The sequence below is a fragment of the Aethina tumida genome, chromosome 3 (assembly GCF_024364675.1).
Source record: "Aethina tumida isolate Nest 87 chromosome 3, icAetTumi1.1, whole genome shotgun sequence".
NCBI classification, from domain to species: domain Eukaryota; kingdom Metazoa; phylum Arthropoda; class Insecta; order Coleoptera; family Nitidulidae; genus Aethina; species Aethina tumida.
This window is the reverse complement of record NC_065437.1, coordinates 17,127,333-17,149,941: the sequence shown is the minus strand read 5'-3', so window position 1 is coordinate 17,149,941 and position 22,609 is coordinate 17,127,333. Positions and strand designations below refer to the sequence as shown.

General features: G+C 33.9%; 1 protein-coding gene across 32 annotated transcripts in view; it reads left to right on the top strand.

Moving 5' to 3' along the window:
* LOC109601354 (collagen alpha chain CG42342) overlaps positions 1–22,609 on the top strand; it is a 125,640-nt gene that overhangs the window by 1,055 nt on the left and 101,976 nt on the right. The window lies entirely within an intron of this gene.

Sequence of the window (22,609 nt, the reverse complement as noted above, 5' to 3'; positions counted from 1 at the left end):
AATGTGTGATATGCTTTTATTTATTTATATTTCAATCAAAATGGTTATGTAATTGATAGTATTTATATTTCCAGACTTTCATAAATTAAGATAAAATAAATCTGTGTTTTACATAAAAAATAACAATGCAAGACGTACGAACAAACATGAACATGTTATATTTGATATTTACAAAGCTTGTAGAATTTTAATGAAATGTAAACATGTTGGAGTCGAAAATACATATTATAAAATTTCAGTTTTTACCACAGAACACTGTTTATTCTGTAATAAAATACAATTAACATTTATAAAATGAACAATCAATTAATAGTAAAGTATAATCTAAACATAAAATATTAAATTATAAATCAATTTCAACAAATATTTACATTTAAATGTCAGGAAAACTATAAACATACACCCGTCTAGATTATTGTGAAAGATAAGAAACACCCAGAAAATAGTATCGAGTAGAAATGTTACATTATTAAATCTTGATGTGACATTTTTTGACAGTTTTACAATAAACCATGACATTATTCAACTTAATGTGTAATTTTTGTATGACGAAAATGGTTTGTTGGAATTCTATTTCGAAAATTAAATCCATTATTTATGCTGAAAAATGGAAATTATAAGACTATTTATGTTGTTGATGTTAAAAATAATTTTTATGTATTTTTATATTTTATTTTTTTAGGCAAATATCAACAGTAATAATTTTGTTTTAAATTATTGTGTTATTTCTCCATATTTAATTCCCTAAAATGAAAAATTTAATGAAGTTGCTGAAAATTATATATTTTAACATATATTAAACTTGTTTAATATATTTTCATTTCATAATTACTATGGTTATCATCAAGTTACTGAATGCATAAATTTAAATAATTTTGTAGCAAAATCAAATTCTTTTTCTATATTGATCATAATATTTACCAAATATGTACCAACATTTATGAAAAACATTAATTATAAATAAAATATACACAACTATAATTATCTGTATAACGATTATTACTAAAACGCAAAAACATTTGCAAAACAATTCAAACATAAAATTATTCATATTTTCAAAATCCTCTCTCGAAATAAATCACTTATAAACTGGAAAGAGACTACCTGAGGCTTGCTGACCAAATTAAGCATTTGTATTTAAGAAAATTGGGGGGTTCCCAGAAGGCTAAAATGACATTTCTCGAATTTTCTAACTAATTTATTCTGATTTGAAAAGAATTATATACGTTTTATTCACTCGCATTGGGATGTATTGAACAATTTGTTATAAATATGTTCAAATATGGGAAAATACGTAATTTCACTTGAAAATTTTTAATCGAAATTAACTTTAATAACTTTGTAAATATGAATAAATCAAATAATTACGCACATATATATTACAGCTCATATGTAGATCAACTTTTTCTTGATAAAAGAGTGTGTTTAAATACTGTTTGATAACAACAATACGGCAATATAATTGTTTATTAATCGATTTAGTTAGATATTTATTAATATTAAAAAAAATTAAGAGTCAAAACTATAAAATAAAACAACCAATTTCATCCCAAAGGTTTTCTACTGGATTGAGGTCTGGGTTGTGTGCTGGAAGGTCCATTTTAAACTCGGGCTCATGTCAAATTCAGAAAAATATCTCCAGATCTGGGGTTATACCTTTTATTATTTGATTTTCTCACCCATGAAATTCCAACAGATTTGAATTATTGGAACCTACTTTTATAGGAATATAAAATTGTTTTCTATTTCCCATTTGTTCAGTCACATGTTCTCTTGCAAAAAGTAGTCTCACTAGGGTATATAAATGGAAGTACTAAATGTTTAGACACTTAATAATTACAAAATTAATTTAAATAAAAAAAATCGTCCTCTTAACTTTTATATTCAAAATATATTGTCTACAATCATATTTTATTAGACATCCATAATGCAATATGGACAGGTCCTTTCCACTAGTTTAATTATGCGACTCTTGAGTGACTCAGTGTTGAAATTCGAGATCAAGTTTTGTGGACAAGTGGTACTACAGTGTCTTCCCTTATAAGGAGGGACTATTCGACTGACCGAGTGTTTTACCATTTGAAACTCTGTCCGGCACCTCAGTTCTACGCTTTGAAAATTGATTTTTAAATATTCCAACTGGGAGAGATCGAACGTAAAGATCGGAATGTAATTAATTAAAATACTAAAATGCCCGTTAAATTAAATGTTTTATTATTAAGAAAATCTTTAAATTTTTCACAGTTCGTTTGTGTATATAATTATAAATTCATTAGGCGAAGTTATTACTAATAATTAAAATATGCGAATAAACTTATTAATTTATTCAAATAAGCTGTGGGTGAAATCAAGCCATAATTCCTATAATTTACAATCATGTGTTTTATGGACGAGCCGGACATTTTATGGTAATTTCAATTAATTTATTAAGGCTGGTTTAAATGATTTTAGATTTTGTTTTAAAATAGCGAGGCGCCAAGCAACGCTGGATGTATGTTGGAATTTTAAAAGACATTTTCACTTTGAAACATTAATTGGTTTTATTAAGTTTACATTGTAGTGCTTTTTAAGGTGCCGGAACGCAGTAAAACATTTATGAGAAATGTCTAGACAATTTTTAAAACGACTGTAAATTCTAAAATTTACTGTCACTTTAAATAAATAACTAGAAAGTGTGCCTCTATTTATATTTATAATGCTTAGTGTATTGATTTAGGAGAAAAACCTTTTGATTTAAAGGTTTTCAGTATTGTAAATGTTTTATCGCGATAATTTATTATTGATAGTATTATTTACAATAAGCAGGTCACATTGACTTACGTGCTAAACCGGGAAGCATTAGGACATTTTATAACTATGGTCATTTGAATTTAGAATAAACATGAGTGGATTTAAACACTTAATGGTGAGTTACAAAATCGTATTGACGAGCGGAATAACGAGTTTTCATAAATTTTAAAGATCTGTGATGCAAATACGCTATTTATATTTTACGGTTTTCTACAATATAAATATATATTTTACAATCAAAAACAAATCAGTTTCAGTTAACATATATAAACAGTGGTTTCGCAACGGATTATTTAATTGCTTTTTATGTTTGAATAAAAATGTTGTCATATCGAATTCAAATTTTTATAGGATAAACTCCACGAAAATATTACTTAACGTAATATTCCATTTCATAAACATAATTGACAAATCAATAGACAATCAATTTACATAAACAGAAAACCACCAGGAGGGCCATAAATTGTTTCGATACGATCTTTAAAAGTCAAAGAACTGTGAAAGTAGTATTATTTCAGAAAAAAGTTCAGAAATCGTGCGTCTCAGGTGGACTTAATTTCCATTGTTTGTATATGAATGGTTTTGGTTCATTGTTATGTCACCGATAACAATTGCCAGTTAGGTTTATTTACCTGCTACTTCGAATGGCGCAACGTTTCGAGATTCATCCCCTATTGCCGTTCTCACGTTGTCCAATTTTAACTCCGGACAAAGTTCTTGTTAATGGCAAATCCAAATGCAAGATTGCATTATCACTCCTTCAACCCGATTTAAAGACAAAACTTAAAATTGTTTATTATCATTCGGTTGCCAAAGTTAAATTGGGCTATTTTAAAGTTTGGCGAAATTTCAACATCTATAATTTTCCTGTAAATAAATCATGTCTATTATTCTGGTTTGTTTTCATAACAGTGGGTGAAATTGTCAATTTGTTAATCATCTATAAGATTAATGCAATAAATAATATATTTAACGCCCACCTTAGATTATGAGACGAAATTAAGTAGCGTTAAATTTGAATTTTACGAACTCGACACAGTTTTGGAATTTTTTGTAATAAATATTGATGCAAATGTGTCACGGAACTAATCTACGCCTTGTCAGAATAATCACTACTGACATTCCAAATAAAAACAAATCGTTTAGTTCGTTGTGTAAATATTGTAAATGGGTATTTGTGTAGAGTAAATACTAAATACAATTTTTTATGTGAAATGAAAATGAATTATTTTATATGCATTGACTTTTAAAATATGGCCTTTTGTTACATATTACACGTTCTACGTAAATTTATATCCGGTTTAATTATTATATGTATATATTAAATGAATATTAATAATATTTAATACAATGATGAATTTTTAAATAACTTTTTGGCGCCCAACTCTGTAAAATTGTAAAATAAAAAGGAAGAATCTGATGAATTCAATATAAACACAAACATCAAAATCACAAAAAGTATCTTATAACATTCAAGAGTATCTTCTCAAATATATCTATATTTACGCTTTTCCTCAATCCCTAAAAAGGTAAAGATTTATGGACTATTCGCAGGTAATATTGGTATAATTTATCGAGGGATGTTGGTGGTCTGCAAATTATACACCAATTTTGGGGTTGATTATGGTGTCAAAATTTTGATTTAGGTAATGTCTAAATTTAGATAAAATTGTAAAAAACTAATTTATGAAATTACTGATCAGGGAATAATTTTACTGACATGAATTCCTACTAAATATAATGTGTTCTTTTAGGTAAATGAGAAAAAGTGTTTTACAGTTACATTTACATTTATAGTATGAACGACGTTCTAGCAAGCAAATTGAAGAGAATGTCAACCCAATTTTGAATCCATTTGATAATTCAAATGTGTATTATATAAAAAATAGAACAGTGACAAATAAATATAATAGTTACATGAAGAAATATATTAAAGTAGATGAGGTGGATTTAATATTTTAAGGCTTGCTTCGTCTCTAAAGCGACAAGTATAACATAAGAAGTAAATTTCTTTTGACTAAATAAGTTTTTATGAACAGTGTCAATTGATATATAAAATATATTTTTGTAATGTATACGCAGTACTCCATTATGTCATTAAAATCCTTTTCGGATTAAATACTGTCTAACAAGTTTACCAGCTTCAACTCATTGTCCAGTCCGAATAATCTATCAATACGATCAATAAAAGACTCATTTACGATGTGGGCAAGTAGAGAATTGGCAATTGTCGAACGCCTAATTTTGTTATCCCCACAATTTATGTGGAATCCATTTTTTGATTAAATTTCTTGCAAGAAGCTTCTTTCTAATGGTTGATTCATTGCAATTTAAAGAGTGTTCTGTTCTAAATACGTTGCACGACGATTTACATGAGATATTGCTTAATATCTTTGGTAGTACAGGTTTAAGTACGACTACCTGCGACTTTGATCTTCATCTATATGGACAATTGGCCTACAGAATGTAGGAAAAAAAGACATAAAAATGTTAAAATTCAACTATTCTGTGTCATATTTGGTACTTACCCTTAAAATAGAAAAGAATAAATTATTCAGTGCAAAATCTCTCCGTTTTACTCCATTTAATTTCTTACACACTCCCGACAAAAAACCAGTATTCAAATTAGAAACGTGGTGTTTTGTACTTTTATAAGTTAAGTGCACAGTAGTAACTGACAAACATCGGATCATGTTGCAGCTGAACGAAAACAAAATTTACATGAATAAATCACCGACACGTCCGGAATAAAACTGCATGCCCGAACCGGGGATTCATTCTCAATTTTCCACCGCGGAAAACGCGATTATCTCAAGTGTGTTACTGCGATGAAATGCATCATGCATCTAGATGGCTCCGATAATAAGTTTACAGTTGCGGTGGTGCAGACACTGCCAATACGATTATGCCGCCGGATAATGCCCTTATTGTTTTATCAAATATCACACACGAGGAAACAATGCCGTTCTACCAGGATTAATCCTCAATTTGCTTGTGTATTTGACGTAACATCGTTTGATCAAATATTTTTACAACCAAAATCGAAACAGTGGAACTATAAATTAATTATCACGGAATTGTTATTATAATGCCGTTCGAGCCGCTGCAACTGGTTGAAATTCCCGTGCAGCATCCAAAGTCAAACATCTGGAAACTTTGCAAATACAATTAAAATTTGCCCGATATGAATGTGCTGCAAATCGCAATTTGTTAATTCAATATTTGTTTAATCCGCTCGGACAATGCTAATTAATAAAATGTGTTTTGCACATTAGTTGTTTCGTGGAATTAAGCCATTAGCAATAAGTTTATGTTTAAATTGTTATCTAGCCAAAAAGGAATGCTAACTAGTTGTTTTCGTAATTGAGAACCAAAAAGCAGGTGATTGAATTCCTGTCACGTCATAGGTGAATTTTATCGCATTAAATTCCTTGTACCCGGTTCGTTAGCTGTGCGTCCCGCGACGATTGTTATTATTTTCATTGCGTACATAAAAATAATTTAATTTATCTGCGTGGAGATTCGCTTAGAATTGATTACGGTATACGATTACACGGCGAGAATTCCGCATGTTTAACAATAACTTGGTTATTTAACGCGGACCACGCGGGGGGCTCGTCTTTCTTGTCCGTGGGACGTTTATCATGCTTTATTTTGTTATAAACATTTAACGGATGTCGGACCGTAAGTGTGACCTTTGCAATCTGCTCACAGTGTGTATTTTTATCGGTCGCCAATAATTTAAGTTTCTCCGCACAAAAATATAAGAGGAACGGTTAGTGAATCATTTCGACGGCCGGTGCCGGTACGGGCTCGGCTTATCACATGTAAATTACGAGATGATTATCCGAGCCATTAGAGCCCTCGTAACTTTTTCACGCTCGCATCGACGACGGTTCGTCGAATGCGTCTCGAATCGTAAATAACTGTAAGGTTTAGGTTGCACCGCATAACATGCCCGATTATTACATTCATATGTGCAATTACGCACTGCTACGGTTTATTTGGGAGCCGACTCTAATTACTAACTGAAACCATTTACGACGGCTTAAATCATTATGTTGTCAAAATCAATAACGTCTTGTGCGGTTTTTCGAGGCGCGATTGGTTTATTGAGCAAAATTGTAGTGCTTTTATTAGTTATCATATAGTACTAGTATTTATAGATCTTTCCTGCAGTTAAATTGATGCCAGTTGTAATTTTATGTTATTTGTTTCAGGTAAGAATATAATGGAGTAAAATTTTGTGAAGGTATTGTATTGATGGCTCATTATTCATTTACCAAATCATAATTCATCAGAAACTTTCTTTCAATTAAAGTTTACAAGTGGAGGTTCCAAAAACTAATAATCGAATAGGTATAAAAAAATATTAATAAAAGTCTCCTTTTATCAACTCTTCTGTTTTTTATATTTTATTTTTTAGACATTATAATATATCCCATTCCATTTAAAATTTTCTAAGAAGTTTTTTTATAGTGTGGCCCATTTGAGTCTTATAATTTTTTTTGTCCTATTTTACCAATTTTTTTTTCATTTGTAAATCATGAAAATATGTACTTATAGACAAAATGTCACATTTTGGATAATTTTTTAACATTGAAATCATACTAACACTATATTTATAAAATATAACTACACCACTGGATTAAGCATCTTCTGAAATGGGATTATACGAAATTTCATAAAAAAAATATGTATGTTCATAATTCCGTGGAAAAATTAAAAATTATATTCTTCTTATGAATTTAGTTTTGTAATTAAGTAGTCTTTGGAATAAACTGTCAAAAATAATACAATTTATCTTATTTTTTGAATATATTGAAATATACTCATAAAACTATTCTACTGATTATATTATAGTAACACTTGTAAATATCAAATTTTCTTAAGTCCCTGATTAATCAATTAATGAATCAACTGCGGAAATTATCCCAGAACAATTAAGAAAGAAAACTACGATCTTACGAAAAAGTTACAACAAATGCATTAAATTGAACGGTGAATTGGTGGAAGAAATAAAATGTGAATATTATTAATTAAAAAAAGAAATTCATAAAAATAATGATTTTTAATTTTTCCACAGAAATGGTACGTACACATTTCGGGGTCTCCTAATCCAGTTCCAGTAATTAGATTTTCTATAAAAAATTTGCTAGTATGATTATGAATATTCATAATTTTTTTATGAAATTTCGTATATACCCATTTCAGAAGGTGTGTAATCCAGTGGTGAGTTATATTTTTATACAAAAATTTGCTAATATTGTATTTTTTTCAATTTTTATGGCTAAAAATTACTCTGTTTGTTTTGGTTTTGAGACAAATAACGTGACATTTTGCCCATAAATACATATTTTCATGTTTGAAAAATATATTTTAAATAAAGAAATTCAAATTTTATGACGGTGTCCCGTTTTAAAATTGGCCACACTATATAAAATTATCGTACTTTTATATTTTTCAGTATTTAATATATATGTTACATCTAATATTGTTAGTTCAGAAATTAACTTGATAAATTTTAAACCAGAAAACATAATTTTCTCTAAATTAATAATTAGTTTATAAAGTAGTGAAGGATTTAGGCTAATACTGAAGTTGAAATAATTAAGAAATCTAAAATAATCAGATAATTTCGAAATTATCCAAAACAACAGAATTTTTTATCATAAAATAACGAATAATTTAGTTAGTTTATGAACTACTTAAACTATAATTTTCTGGATGTTGTCAAAAATTAGGTATTATTAGAAAAATATATGTTTTTTACTTATTAACCCAATAGTTCAGAACATATAAAATAGCCGCCGATAATGTCAGACATAATAAATAAATTATTTATTACCTTAAACTTCTCTTTATGATTTATTTGATACATTCAATTATCAACATTATTATCATTATTATTCTACCAACTTTTCAAAGGTAAATAGAATCTCATATCCTAACATTAATACTAAATTATAGTTAGTTTATAAACTTTCTGAAGTGTTATTTTGTGAAACTATATACATCAATGTCACATAAATGAAAAGTATGATAAATGTGCTTAAAATAAATAATCAATAAATACACCTTTAACCGATAAAATGTAAGAATTTATTTTTCCTATAAGTGAGTGGTATTAGGCCCCTTTAAGCCTATTTTAGAAAATATTTTGGCGTTCGCTTGTAGATTGAACACCTATTTATACTGTCTGCTGGAGTAAAGGATGGGTGTACGAACACGGGTGGTACACTACAGAAATGCACTTGAGTTTGATAGGTTTATTAATCACTGTGATACACATGGAAGCTGATCCAGACGGAGGAGTACGGACGAGAGTTGACTGAGAGTGACTGGGCCGTGATTGAGACGGATGACAGACTGAGAGTGACTGAGAGAGACTAAGAGAGACTAAGAGTGACTGAGAGCGACTGAGAATGACTGAGAGTGACTGGGCCGTGATTGAGACGGATGACAGACTGAGAGAGCGAGTCAGGGCGCTAAGGCTATTTAAAGGGTGTCCAGGCACTTCCACATCTGGTGGGCCTTCGTGGAACACGCACTTTCTAACGCCACACATGTGTGCCTCAAAGGACAGCACTTTCTACATCTGGCAAGTCCTCTCGGTACTCCACATCTGGCGAAGCTTCCCGGAATACAGAGTTCAAAACATCATAAAATGTAACAACGCTAAAGAACCCAGCAAAACACAATTCGAGAAATTTCCGTGGGGCCTGGGCCCTACATCACCCCCCTACCAGTGATGAAGTTCACGAAAATCCGGCTTGGTACCTATCTACGAATCGAACTCTTCTGTTCGATCTACGTAGATTTGTTCCTGTAGGTACTGGTAACGCATGTTGTTGGTTCGGTTCCTGTGGTGTGTCCTGACTGGAACCGGGCTGCGCTGTATCCTTGTTCTTCTTGGAATTGTCACTGGACGGGCCTGGTTGGGCCGTATTGTCCAGTGTTGCTGGTCTATCTGGTACAAAAATATACGTATTCCCCACATCGGTATGCACATATTCCTCTGGGATATTCTCTGAGAGAGTATGTGCTGGTTTAAGACGATCTACATTCACCGTGACATGACGTCCGCGGATGTCCAAGGTGAATGTCTGTTCATTCCGCTTAACCACCTTGTACGGTCCCTCATATGGCGGTTGTAATGGTGCTTTAGGACCATCATTGCGCAGGAACACTTGGTCTGCCGTGTGAAGGTCCTTGAAGACGAAAATCTTCGTGTTACCATGACGGCTTCCACTCGTTGGATTAAGGTTACGCATATGTTGGCGCAACTCCTTAATATAGTCGGAGGCGTTTTCAGTGTTTCGCTTCTGGAAGTCTCCTAGGAACTCTCCTGGTAGGCGTAACGACTGTCCATAGACTAGGTCGGCTGCAGTACCTTCAAGATCGTTCCTCCATGCAGTGCGGATCCCTAGTAGTACCGTTGATAGTGCTTGGGTCCATGTGCTATGCCGATGACACATGATCGCTGCCTTTAACTGTCGATGCAGGCGTTCTACCATGCCATTTGCTGCTGGATGGTAGGCAGTTGTCCGTAGATGAGTCGTACCTAGTAAACTATTAAGGTGTTTAAATAGATAGGATTCAAATTGTCTGCCCTGATCCGTTGTTATACGCAATGGTGTACCAAACCGCGCGATCCATGTGTCATAGAACACACGAGCCACCGTTGAGGCTTCCTGATTAGGCATGGGCACAGCTTCCGGCCAACGAGTGTAGCGATCCACCATAGTTAAGCAATACCTGCTCCCCTCGGAATAGGGCATGATCACAATATCCAGATGTACGTGTTCGAATCTTTCTGCCGGTGGTACGAAATTACCAACTGGTCCTGACACGTGCCGGGTAACCTTCGAACGTTGACATTGCTCACACGTACGAGCCCATTCTCGGCAGTCAGCTTTGATGGATGGCCATACGAATCGTTGAGTTACCAATTTAACCGTGGCCTTGATTCCGGGATGCGACAATCGGTGAACTGTGTCAAAAGCAGTTCGACGGAAGTTCTTCGTGATGAAGGGCCTTGCTGTCCGTGTCGACACATCGCAATATAGTGTGGCCGATGAATTAGGAATGTTTACCAATTTAAGATCGAGTCCTGATTCTTTATCTTCGAGGTAACGACGGAGTTCCGTATCATCCCGTTGTTCCGAGGCAAGAGTTTCATAATCTAAGATACAGTGAACTTCCTCCACTCGCGAGAGCGTATCTGCGACAACATTGTCTTCTCCCGAGATATGTCGAATATCGGTGGTAAACTGACTTATGTAGTCTAGGTGACGAAATTGACGTGGCGAGCACTGGTGATCCTTTTTTCTGAACGCGAAGGTGATCGGTTTGTGGTCAGTATGGATTGAGAATTCTCTTCCTTCGACCATGTGCCGAAAATGCCTTACGGCTTGGTAGATTGCGAGCAATTCTCGATCGTAAGCGCCGTATTTCATTTCAGCAGGGCTCAACTTCTTCGAGAAAAATTCTAGTGGTTGCCAGTCATCACCGATTTTTTGTTGCAAGGACGCACCAATCGCAAAATCCGATGCGTCAGTGAATATTGTCAATGGTGCACCCAATGCAGGATGAGCAAGGAGTGTAGCTTGCGCTAGGCACTCCTTTGTATCTTCAAAAGCCTTGATAGCCTCTGGTGTCCACTTAACAGGCGTCTTTCCCTTCTCGTTACCTTGCAGAAGTTGATTTAGCGGTGCTTGAATATGTGCCGCTTTCGGCAGAAACCTTCTGTAAAAGTTTACCATGCCGAGAAACTGCCGAAGTTGCTTCACGGTGTGTGGCTGCGGGAAGCTACGAATTGCGCTAACCTTCTCGGGTAATGGACGAGTGCCCGTGTCTGATACTAGGTAGCCGAGGAATCTCACCTCGGATTTACCGAATACACATTTTCCCGGATTTATAACCACTCCGTAACTCTTCAGGCGTTTGAATAAGATCTCCAAGTGTCGTAGGTGCTCCTCGTGAGATGATGACGCTACAAGAATGTCATCAATATAGGCGAAACAAAACTCGAGACCTTGGAGTACTTCGTCGATGAAACGCTGAAAAGTCTGAGCTGCATTACGTAGTCCAAACGTCATAAAATTGAATTCAAAAAGTCCAAACGGTGTGGTGATGGCAGTTTTCGGAATATCTTCTTCCGCGACTGGTATTTGGTTGAACGCTCGCACAAGATCGATGGTCGAAAAAATAGTCTTGCCGCTGAGTGTTTGAGCGTAATCTTGGATGTGTCTCACCGGATACCTGTCAGGGCAGGTTTTCGCGTTGAGAGCACGGTAATCGCCACATGGTCGCCATTCGTCTCCAGTTTTTGGGACCATATGAAGAGGCGAAGACCACGGACTTTTAGAAGGTCGAGCGATTCCAAGATTTACCATCGTCTGGAACTCTTTCCGAGCAGCCCGCAGTTTGTCCGGGGCAAGTCTTCTTGGCCGTTGCGCGACGGGAGGCCCTGGTGTGGTTACGATGTGATGTCGTGTGGAATGCAATACCTCGCTCGGTGCTCCTCTGGGGCGTGTGATTTCTGGATACTGCTCTCCGGTTGAAGTAAGCTGGGTCACTTGGTCTAGAAGCCTTCGACGTCCTATATCCACTAGCAGTCCAAAATGCGCTAAACAATCAGCACCGATGATAGGCTTGGAAATATCAGCTACCACAAAACTCCAGGTGAAAACTCTCCTCAAGCCCAAATTAAGAGTCAAATCTACTGTACCGTAAGTGTGGATTACGGTTCCGTTCGCGGCTGTCAGTTCGTACGTGGATCTAGTACGCGGTTCTGGCAGATATGTACGTGGATACACACATAAATCCGCCCCTGTATCGACGAGGAACCGTTTTTGGGTAGTCCGATCCGTAACGAATAAACGGCGCGAAGTTGTAGGGCTGATCTCGTTCGGCGCCATTAACGAGTGCCCGAGACGTTTCCCGCGCTGTGGTACGTGCACGGCTGCTTGCACTTTCTTGCATTTTCGGCAAACTTCCAATGATACCAACACACCCCGTTAGCATCTCTCGGTCTACTGGGACTTCTTGTTCGCGAACGGGATCTCCCACGTCGATTATCGCGTCTCCTCGATAGATCATTTCTAACGTCCAGCTGGTTAATTTGCTGTGATGCCAACTTCTCTTCGACCCGGATTAGCCTTTCAAGAATACGACCCATCATGTCCATACTATTTGGTAAGCTGGCGCTCACTGCCCTCGAATTCGAGGCTTTGATGATGTCAAAGGCGCGATCACCGGTTTCCGCTGCCTTAGAAAGTGGCACATTGGGATCCATGCTAACATGCATACGAACATCAGAAGGCAAACGGCTCTCCCAAATCGTTCGCAGAAGCGGCTCGGGTACATCAGGGCCTGCCAGACTTTGTAGACGCCATAGGAATACTGACGGTTTGTCGTCACCTATAGTTTCTGTTTCCAGAAGTTGCCGTATCCGATGTTCGTGTGATAAAGTAAGGCGACTTACCACTCTCTCCTTCAAACGTGAATACGATTCACTGTTTATTGGCGGCTTTATAAGGTCTTTTGCCAATAGAGACACGCTAGGGCTTAGTGCGGCGAAAGCCTGTATAAAACGTTCTACAGGATCGTCTAGGTGGGCTGCATCAAACCTCATTTCCAACATGTCGAACCAAAATTCGGGTTCACTTTCCATAAATGGTGGTAAGATGATGGTTCGGGTCGAACGGGCGTCATCGGTGGTCTCGGCGCTGTTAGTGGCATGTTGATCGGCATTGGCTGGCATTTTTCACAAAATTTTACTCACAACAGATCACGTCGGGGTCACCAATTTGGCGTTCGCTTGTAGATTGAACACCTATTTATACTGTCTGCTGGAGTAAAGGATGGGTGTACGAACACGGGTGGTACACTACAGAAATGCACTTGAGTTTGATAGGTTTATTAATCACTGTGATACACATGGAAGCTGATCCAGACGGAGGAGTACGGACGAGAGTTGACTGAGAGTGACTGGGCCGTGATTGAGACGGATGACAGACTGAGAGTGACTGAGAGAGACTAAGAGAGACTAAGAGTGACTGAGAGCGACTGAGAATGACTGAGAGTGACTGGGCCGTGATTGAGACGGATGACAGACTGAGAGAGCGAGTCAGGGCGCTAAGGCTATTTAAAGGGTGTCCAGGCACTTCCACATCTGGTGGGCCTTCGTGGAACACGCACTTTCTAACGCCACACATGTGTGCCTCAAAGGACAGCACTTTCTACATCTGGCAAGTCCTCTCGGTACTCCACATCTGGCGAAGCTTCCCGGAATACAGAGTTCAAAACATCATAAAATGTAACAACGCTAAAGAACCCAGCAAAACACAATTCGAGAAATTTCCGTGGGGCCTGGGCCCTACATCACCCCCCTACCAGCAGACTCCAGCACTCCAGCAGACAGTATAAATTTGGCGTTCGCTTGTAGATTGAACACCTATTTATACTGTCTGCTGGAGTAAAGGATGGGTGTACGAACACGGGTGGTACACTACAGAAATGCACTTGAGTTTGATAGGTTTATTAATCACTGTGATACACATGGAAGCTGATCCAGACGGAGGAGTACGGACGAGAGTTGACTGAGAGTGACTGGGCCGTGATTGAGACGGATGACAGACTGAGAGTGACTGAGAGAGACTAAGAGAGACTAAGAGTGACTGAGAGCGACTGAGAATGACTGAGAGTGACTGGGCCGTGATTGAGACGGATGACAGACTGAGAGAGCGAGTCAGGGCGCTAAGGCTATTTAAAGGGTGTCCAGGCACTTCCACATCTGGTGGGCCTTCGTGGAACACGCACTTTCTAACGCCACACATGTGTGCCTCAAAGGACAGCACTTTCTACATCTGGCAAGTCCTCTCGGTACTCCACATCTGGCGAAGCTTCCCGGAATACAGAGTTCAAAACATCATAAAATGTAACAACGCTAAAGAACCCAGCAAAACACAATTCGAGAAATTTCCGTGGGGCCTGGGCCCTACAATATTTTCTAAAATAGTCTCTTTTCTATCCCCTATCAAGGCCACTTTTAATAATGATATTTTTACACCATACCTATCTGATTAGTAGTTTATAAGGTCTAAGTCTGACATCTTAACTATTTATTTGATGATTATATAGTATATGTCGATAATAATATTGTGAGAGTTTTAAGATAAATGATAACACAATAAACAATAATAACTTTGCATATTCCAAAATAATTTCCCTTACAAATTTATTTGAAATAATAATTAAATACAAATATTTTCAATTATTATGAACTTTGGATACGTTTTGAATCCTCGTAATTACATCATTATTTATATTAAAACAATTTACTTCAGTATATTTATTTTGATTATTAAATAAAATAATGAACAATGTCTTAATTAATTATTTTAATTAAAATTTATGGCTTGTTTATAAATAAAATTAACATGATTAACGCAAATAAGTGCATGGTATAAATTACTAATCTTCTGATATAATTAACAGGCTTGGAAGTGGAATATGTGCATACAGAGAGATCGCCGCATGCATAATTCCATGTTGATCAATATTAAATATTAAACCCAAACAATCCCTATTAGCATACTGAAATTGTACTGATTGATGTTTCGGGATGGCAAAATAAATATACTGGCAAATTGGAAAATCACAAAAAATACGTCTGGAGTTTACAAATGTACATTTTTTTCATTGATTTCAATTTGTTCATTGCAAACACACGAAATTCTATTAAAAATGTGCGGTCCGAATATCTCCGGAGAACCAGAAATGCAGACGGCTAATTAGAATCAGTTTCGAGCAGTTACATTGAATATTTATAAAATAGATAAAAGACGAGAAAAAAAAAAGCGGTTCGGAAAACTCGGGGAAATAAACTGCGAATGAAGCAGTTTTCCGTAATGACAATCCTTAAATGCAAATTCGAAAATAATTATTGGAAGTGCTGAATTATAAAGCGGGGGACGAACGAAATAAAAATAGAATTCCCGGCTAACGGCGGCGAAGAAATTTTACGCTTTATTGAAAGGGAATTAATTTTATATTCCGCTGTTTGCCCTTTTTTTTATTCCTAATTTAAATGTTACGAAATTTCTGTGTAAGTAATTAAACTGTCCCCGAATTCACTGTAACCGATCGCTTCAGTCGTCGTTAAATCAACGAATTTCCAAGCGTCAAATGTCGCATTACTAAGAATAGATACGTTCTCAGTAACATGCCATTAGACATTTCGATTAGTTATTCATTAATGGTCAGGTGACCACTCCATAGTTCGTGTTTGTGTCAAAAGATTAACAGAACCGGATGCCATTTCGTGTCCAGAGCATTTCTGTTTCGACAACAAATCCAACTGCATAAAGAATTGAGAGATTAATTAAAGATTTTGTACCACAACGTTGTACGTTCGATCTGATAACGGCACCGACACGATTTGTGGGCATTTTTGTTGGGTCCTAAACTTCGACATCAAATCGTTTCTGAATGGAAATTCGGCCTCAGTTGACGATTTTATTTTTTAACATAAAAAAACCTTAGTGAAGTGTTTCGTGTGTTTGAGTGTTGTTGAAAAGCAATTTATTAAATGCTAATTCGGACTCGCATTTCACCGGAGGGATGGCACATAACAATGTGTAGAATGTCACAGAAACATAAAAAATTCAAAAAGCAATTAACCCCACTTCCTGTTTTGATTTCATTTAATAACATTACGAGTCACAAAACGGTTTTAACTGCGATATAATACCTGATTCCGCTCGGAACTCTTCTACTTAACATGTAAATTATTCGCCAGCGTTTGGAATAAGAATATTCAGGGTTCTAGGATATAAAAACGTGTAAATGTTGTTGCATTTGAATTTATGTGATTTGTTGAAACTTTGTTATTATCTGTCGAGTATAAACTACTTCTGTAAATAACTTTGCTTTAAAATAAGGTTCCCGAACAAATCGAACATTGCAACGAAACGGTAAATCAAAGACGAATGTCCACGATCAGAATTTCACGCAAAATCCATAAAATTATGAATGCTCGATGTCCGACAAATACCTCGAGGAGCATTTCGGGTCAGGAAACTGAAATTACATGGCTTCGTCAATTAACGGACCGGCTGAGCGTTATGAGAACCACGTGTGCGTCGCACTGAGACTACGACTTGCTGACAGTGGATGGATTTTTACGCGTGGGAGGAGAACCGACCAAAATCACAGGGTATACTGAGAAAACTCGTATCGCGTTTTAAGTGAATGTATCTGGATCAATTAATGCAAGAAAATACAATAAAAACAAATTTTTTGTGTGCCATAAGGACGGCCAAAGAAATATACTTTAATTTTATTAGTTCTAAATATACATCGGAGTGTTTCTTTTTTAAAATTAATATTAATTTTTTGATAAAAATAAGTGTTGGGTGTCCCAAATTGGTAGATTTTGATGTTACCAGATCATTTAAAGGAAAACTCACTGAACTGCCAGGGCTCAATTTTATTAAAGAGTTAATATAGTATTTGCTATTTCTGATTATTTGAAATGTCTATGAAAATTGACATTTAATGAAAATGTTTACACTTTTTTACATAGTACAAAGCATGAACAAATGAACTTGCCTTTCTTTAAGTTATCATGAAAAAAACTTCTGGCAAATTACAATTATGTTATTGTCTAAGAAACATAAAAAATAATATTTTTATTAGTAACTTAACTACTGATATTCTGTTGGAGAAATATATCAGTTGTGCCTTCTATGAACTATATTAATTACATAGAAATTTACCAAAAATATCTTAACTAATATAATTTATTATATCATAAATTATGTATTTATCTTTTAAGAAATTTTAAAGGTAAATTAAATTTTAGTTATCTTTTGAAATAAAAAAAAATTACATTTATCATCCCTAATGTCTATAAAACATATGAAAAATAATATTTTCATTGGTAACTATGTTAAAATTATCAAATATGATAAAAGTATCTTAAACATTGTTAATTCGTTTGAAAAATATATCAATTACATCCTCTATGAACAATATTAATTATCTCGAAATTTACCATTATCATCAAAAATACACCATCATCTCGATTTTTTTTAAAAGTGAATCTAGAAATATCACTGTATGAAAACGCTTCTGATAAATTTCGATATATTTAAAATTGTTATCTATAAACCATATGAAAAATAATATTTTTGTTGCTACTAATGTTAAAATATCACCAATTAGTTCCTCTCCGAATAATATCAATTATCTCCAAATTTACCAAAAATATCTTAATTGAGATCAATTTAATTTATCACAAACTAAATATTTTTGAAAAGTTTAGTTATTTTTCCGAAATTTCGAAGGTACTTTAAATTTTCTTTCATTTGAAATAATAAATTTATACATATCATCTTGAAATTTTAAGAAAGTGTCTTTAGAAAACGAGTATCTGGTAAATTTCCAGATATTTAATATTTTTGTCTATGAAACATAAAAAATAATATTTTTTTTATTACAATGTTAAAATTATCAAATATGATAAAAGTATCTTAAGGGATGATAATTTGTTTGAAAAATATATGAATAGTAAGTATCCTGAACTTACTAAAAATATTTTATTTAAAGATAATTTAATATATAATACTATACAACCATAATATATTTTTGAAGTTTTTTTTCGAAATTTTAAATGTAGATTAAGATATTGGTTTCCATTTTAAATAAAATATTTATAAAAAAACATCTCGAAGTTTTAAGAAAATGTCTCACTAAAGAAAGAATTAAACTTTTTTAAACAATTTACAATTATTAACGTTTTAAAAAAAATGAGTTCTTCTTTTCTTAATTTGGACATCATATACATGTAATAAAATGTGTATATATAACACAAAGTGCCAAATAAAATTTTTATTTTTAAATTAAATAAAAAAAATGAAACAACCACAATGAATAATCATTTGTTACTATTTTTTTTATTATTTTTAATCCAACTAGATTTTGCGGCATTTTATTTATATTATTAATTTAAAGAACAACAATTAAAACTTTGATAAATAACTCTAAAGTTCACTCGATATGAATCACATTTATTTTGACATAAGCATGTGACATATCAGTGGACTTGTCTGTGGTATATGTGAAAATTTCAAAAAATAGAGTTTTATTAGTTCAGTTAACAGTATTTTATACATTTAGTAGTTTAACCTTTAACCACTCGAATTAAATAATTACCGTTTCATTTGAATTATAAAACAAATGCCCACATGCCTACTCTATAATTTAATGTGTGAAAATTCATAGAGCAACAAAAAATCGAAAAATATTTTATTCACAACGCGACAGTGAGACACGCCCTTTATAGTTACTCTATGATTTACAGCGAACGAAGTTAATTGATTTATAAACCAAATAAAATTTATAGGCACGCATTCATAATTTAATTGCCATATTTTTGCCTGATTTACATGCCATTTTATGTTAATTAAAACTGTACAGGTGCTTTTTACTTGTATAAATTTTTAATTAAAAGTACTAATGAAACAAAAGTTTTTCATTGAATCCGATGTAAGTGAATTAGTATTTCTAATCTATTTGGTTTTAACCCATGTATAAATTAATAATTCGCAGAGATTAAATTTTATTGCAATTGCGAAAGAGAAAATAATTATGGATTTTTGCAATTTTTATGATTACCAAAGTAATACGGTAATATGCGAAAGATGCCGTAACGAAAGCCTGAAAGTTAATTGAAAATATACGACGTAATTTGCTTTAAGGTTTAAATAATCAATTTGAACGTTAAAACTAACTAAAAAACTAAGTTAACTCATTATTATATAATTAGTGCATTAGCAAGTTCGCAACACAAAGGCTCATATTTGCTCTCAGCTTTCAGAAATTGTTAACTAAACTTAGTAAGTGTTAGAAATTCCGAGATACGTCAACGAGATTCGGATTCATATCGCAAACTAGACACTCCAAAACTTCCGCTGTTAATTAACCACCCTCAGAAGAAACCCGCATCTATACGAGTTCTTGCAACGTTTTTACCGTCCTCACATATTAAAGGAAAATCCTTTGATCCTCAAAAGGAATACAAATCGAATCTGAACCGATCGAATGCGCCCAAAAACAATATCGGCATAATTTCACGCATTCCTGACGTTTATAAAATGCCGCATCACGTTGCAGCGAGATAAAACCACATACCGGTGCCAGGATCGGTTCCAGACGTGGGCCACGTCGCGCCCCTTATTTACTTTCAATTTCGGTCCACGTTTTACAGGATCCGGATCGGTTTTATTGGGCGAAACTTTCGGTTTCGCGGCAACAACCGTCCGAAGCAGAAAGTCATGTCTTGTTACGTTTCGCTGACTAAGTTTCCAAATCCGAATGCGGATTTATTTTGTCGCAGCAGCCACGACGTTAGTGCCGGCGGCCCGCTTACGTAATCTATTTTGATAAACAAAAAAGATTTGTGGCAGAAGTCTTCCTGAGTATTTTAGATTCTTAGTCCGGGGCCGTGCCGTAAATCTGCGTCGCCGAAAATGCTTTGTGGGTGAGTTTTTTAACGACACACAGACATCCAGAAGATCCCCACGATCCGTTGGATCTATGGAATTTTATTTTAACGTTGGTCGTCCAGAAACTGCAATAAAACTGTACGTTTCTTTAAAAGGGGGGAGCGAAAGATACGGTGAATTTGTCGAAGAAATTTAAATACTTATTTGGGTGTAATAAATCTGTTTTGTAATAATAAAATATAAGGTTTTAAAGTGTGTGACCAAAATTATGGGGCCTTAAACGAGGAAATGTTTGAATATTTGGGCTGGCGGCTCATTTTTGTGCCATATTACAAAATGAAAATTAAACATTCGTCAGGGATATAATTATAAAGTGATTTACTGTGTTTAAATTTATTGAAAGGCACCGCCGTCGATGAGCCATGAAAAATTTATAGTTAGATAGCGGAGGCTTTATATCCCACCGTACTTTAATTATAATTATACAGGGTTTTTTAAAATACTTCTTGCAAAATACCTACAATATATTTTTCTTTTAAAGTTACCAGTTTACCGAATTTTTTTAAATGTCCCAAATTATATTAACCATCCAACACATAATTAATCACGCGATAGTAAATAGAAATGCTGCTGGCAGATTCATGGTTTCGATCCACAGATTCAATCAAATCGGCGTAGAGTCATTAATAATGCCCATTCATTCTAACGTACGATATGCAATCGAACATGAATCTCATATATGTGTTTTAAACATATAATATGCTGGGTCGTCATTGCATGTGGAATTTTGACAAATATTGACGCAACGTAAATTGTTTAATGTAGTGTGTTCAAAACACACTGTAATAACTCGGAAATAAACGTTAGGTATATAAATTGTAAATTGTATTTGTGATAGGGAAATGGATGGACCAAAGCGTTTCAAGTTTGATTAACTTTATTTATTGTGACCATTTTGATGGTTTGCCTATTTTATTGCCACTTATTTGCAACAAAATAGTTTTTGGCAATAGAATGACTTCAAATATATAAAACAATTTAATTTTTAATTAAATTGTTAAAATATTTAATATATTTTCAATTTTATAATTATTCTAATGATTTTTTCAAGATTTTTTTTACGGAAATGTTCTATAAAGATATTATATTTTTGTGGAATTTTTTTTAACTTGTTAAAATATTTAATATATTAATATATTAAATTTAACTTTATAATTTTTCTAATGATTTTTTCAAGATTTTTTTTACGAAAATTATGATTAATTATTTTTATTTTTTATTAATAATTTTGTTGACTTAAACAGAAAATTTTATGGATTTTAAGTCTACAGTGTGGCCCATTTGGAAGTGGAACATTCTCATAAAATTTGTATTTTTCGTCTGATTTTGACAAACTTTTTTCTCAATTGTAAAGCATGAAAATAAGATTAAGAACCTCCTGAATATGTGTATAGAAAATTTCATAAAACATATGCACTTTTGATAATTCAACTTGATTAAAAAATAAATTCATAAGAAGAATACGATTTTTAATTTTTCCATATAATTATGAATATGCATATTTTTTTATTTTTTATACTCTCTATTAAACACGGCGGCGAGTCAATAATTGTATGAGGCTGCTTTTCGGGATTTGGAATGAATCCTCCATCAAATAAGGAGTATCATGGATCATTCTGTGTATAAAGAAATAATGAGAAATACCATGGAACCTTATTAAAATGAAAATATGCGACTAAAACATTATGTTCAATAGGGTAATGATCCGAAACAGACTTCAAACTATTTGGAGCAGTAGTTTTTAAGGGAAAAAATTAGTTATGAACTAACTAGCCATCTCAATCTCCTAATCTAAAGCTCATTGAAAACATATGGGACATAGTGAATAACTAAATAAGGTCTGGTAAACATAGATCCAAATATTATTGACCATCTGCATTCCATGAAAAAAGGTGTTTGGAAGTTATTTATAATAAGGAGTATTTTACAAAATATTAGTGTAGAATTAGCATAAGTTGCTCTATTTTTTCCAACCCAAAACAAATAATCGTAAATAAAATTAAACACATTTTTTTATTGTTTAATTATGTAATTGTTAAATTTATAAAGGTAGGTAAAGGAACTTGCTTCACTTTTTACCCATATTGTACATAATTTCATTTCATTACACTTGAAAAAAGTTTATTAAAATTAGAAGAACAATACAAATTTTATGGGGGTGTCTTGATTTCAAATGATCAACATTGTATATCATCTATATGTATTACCACATATTCCGTTATCTATTGATGAATTTAAGTGAT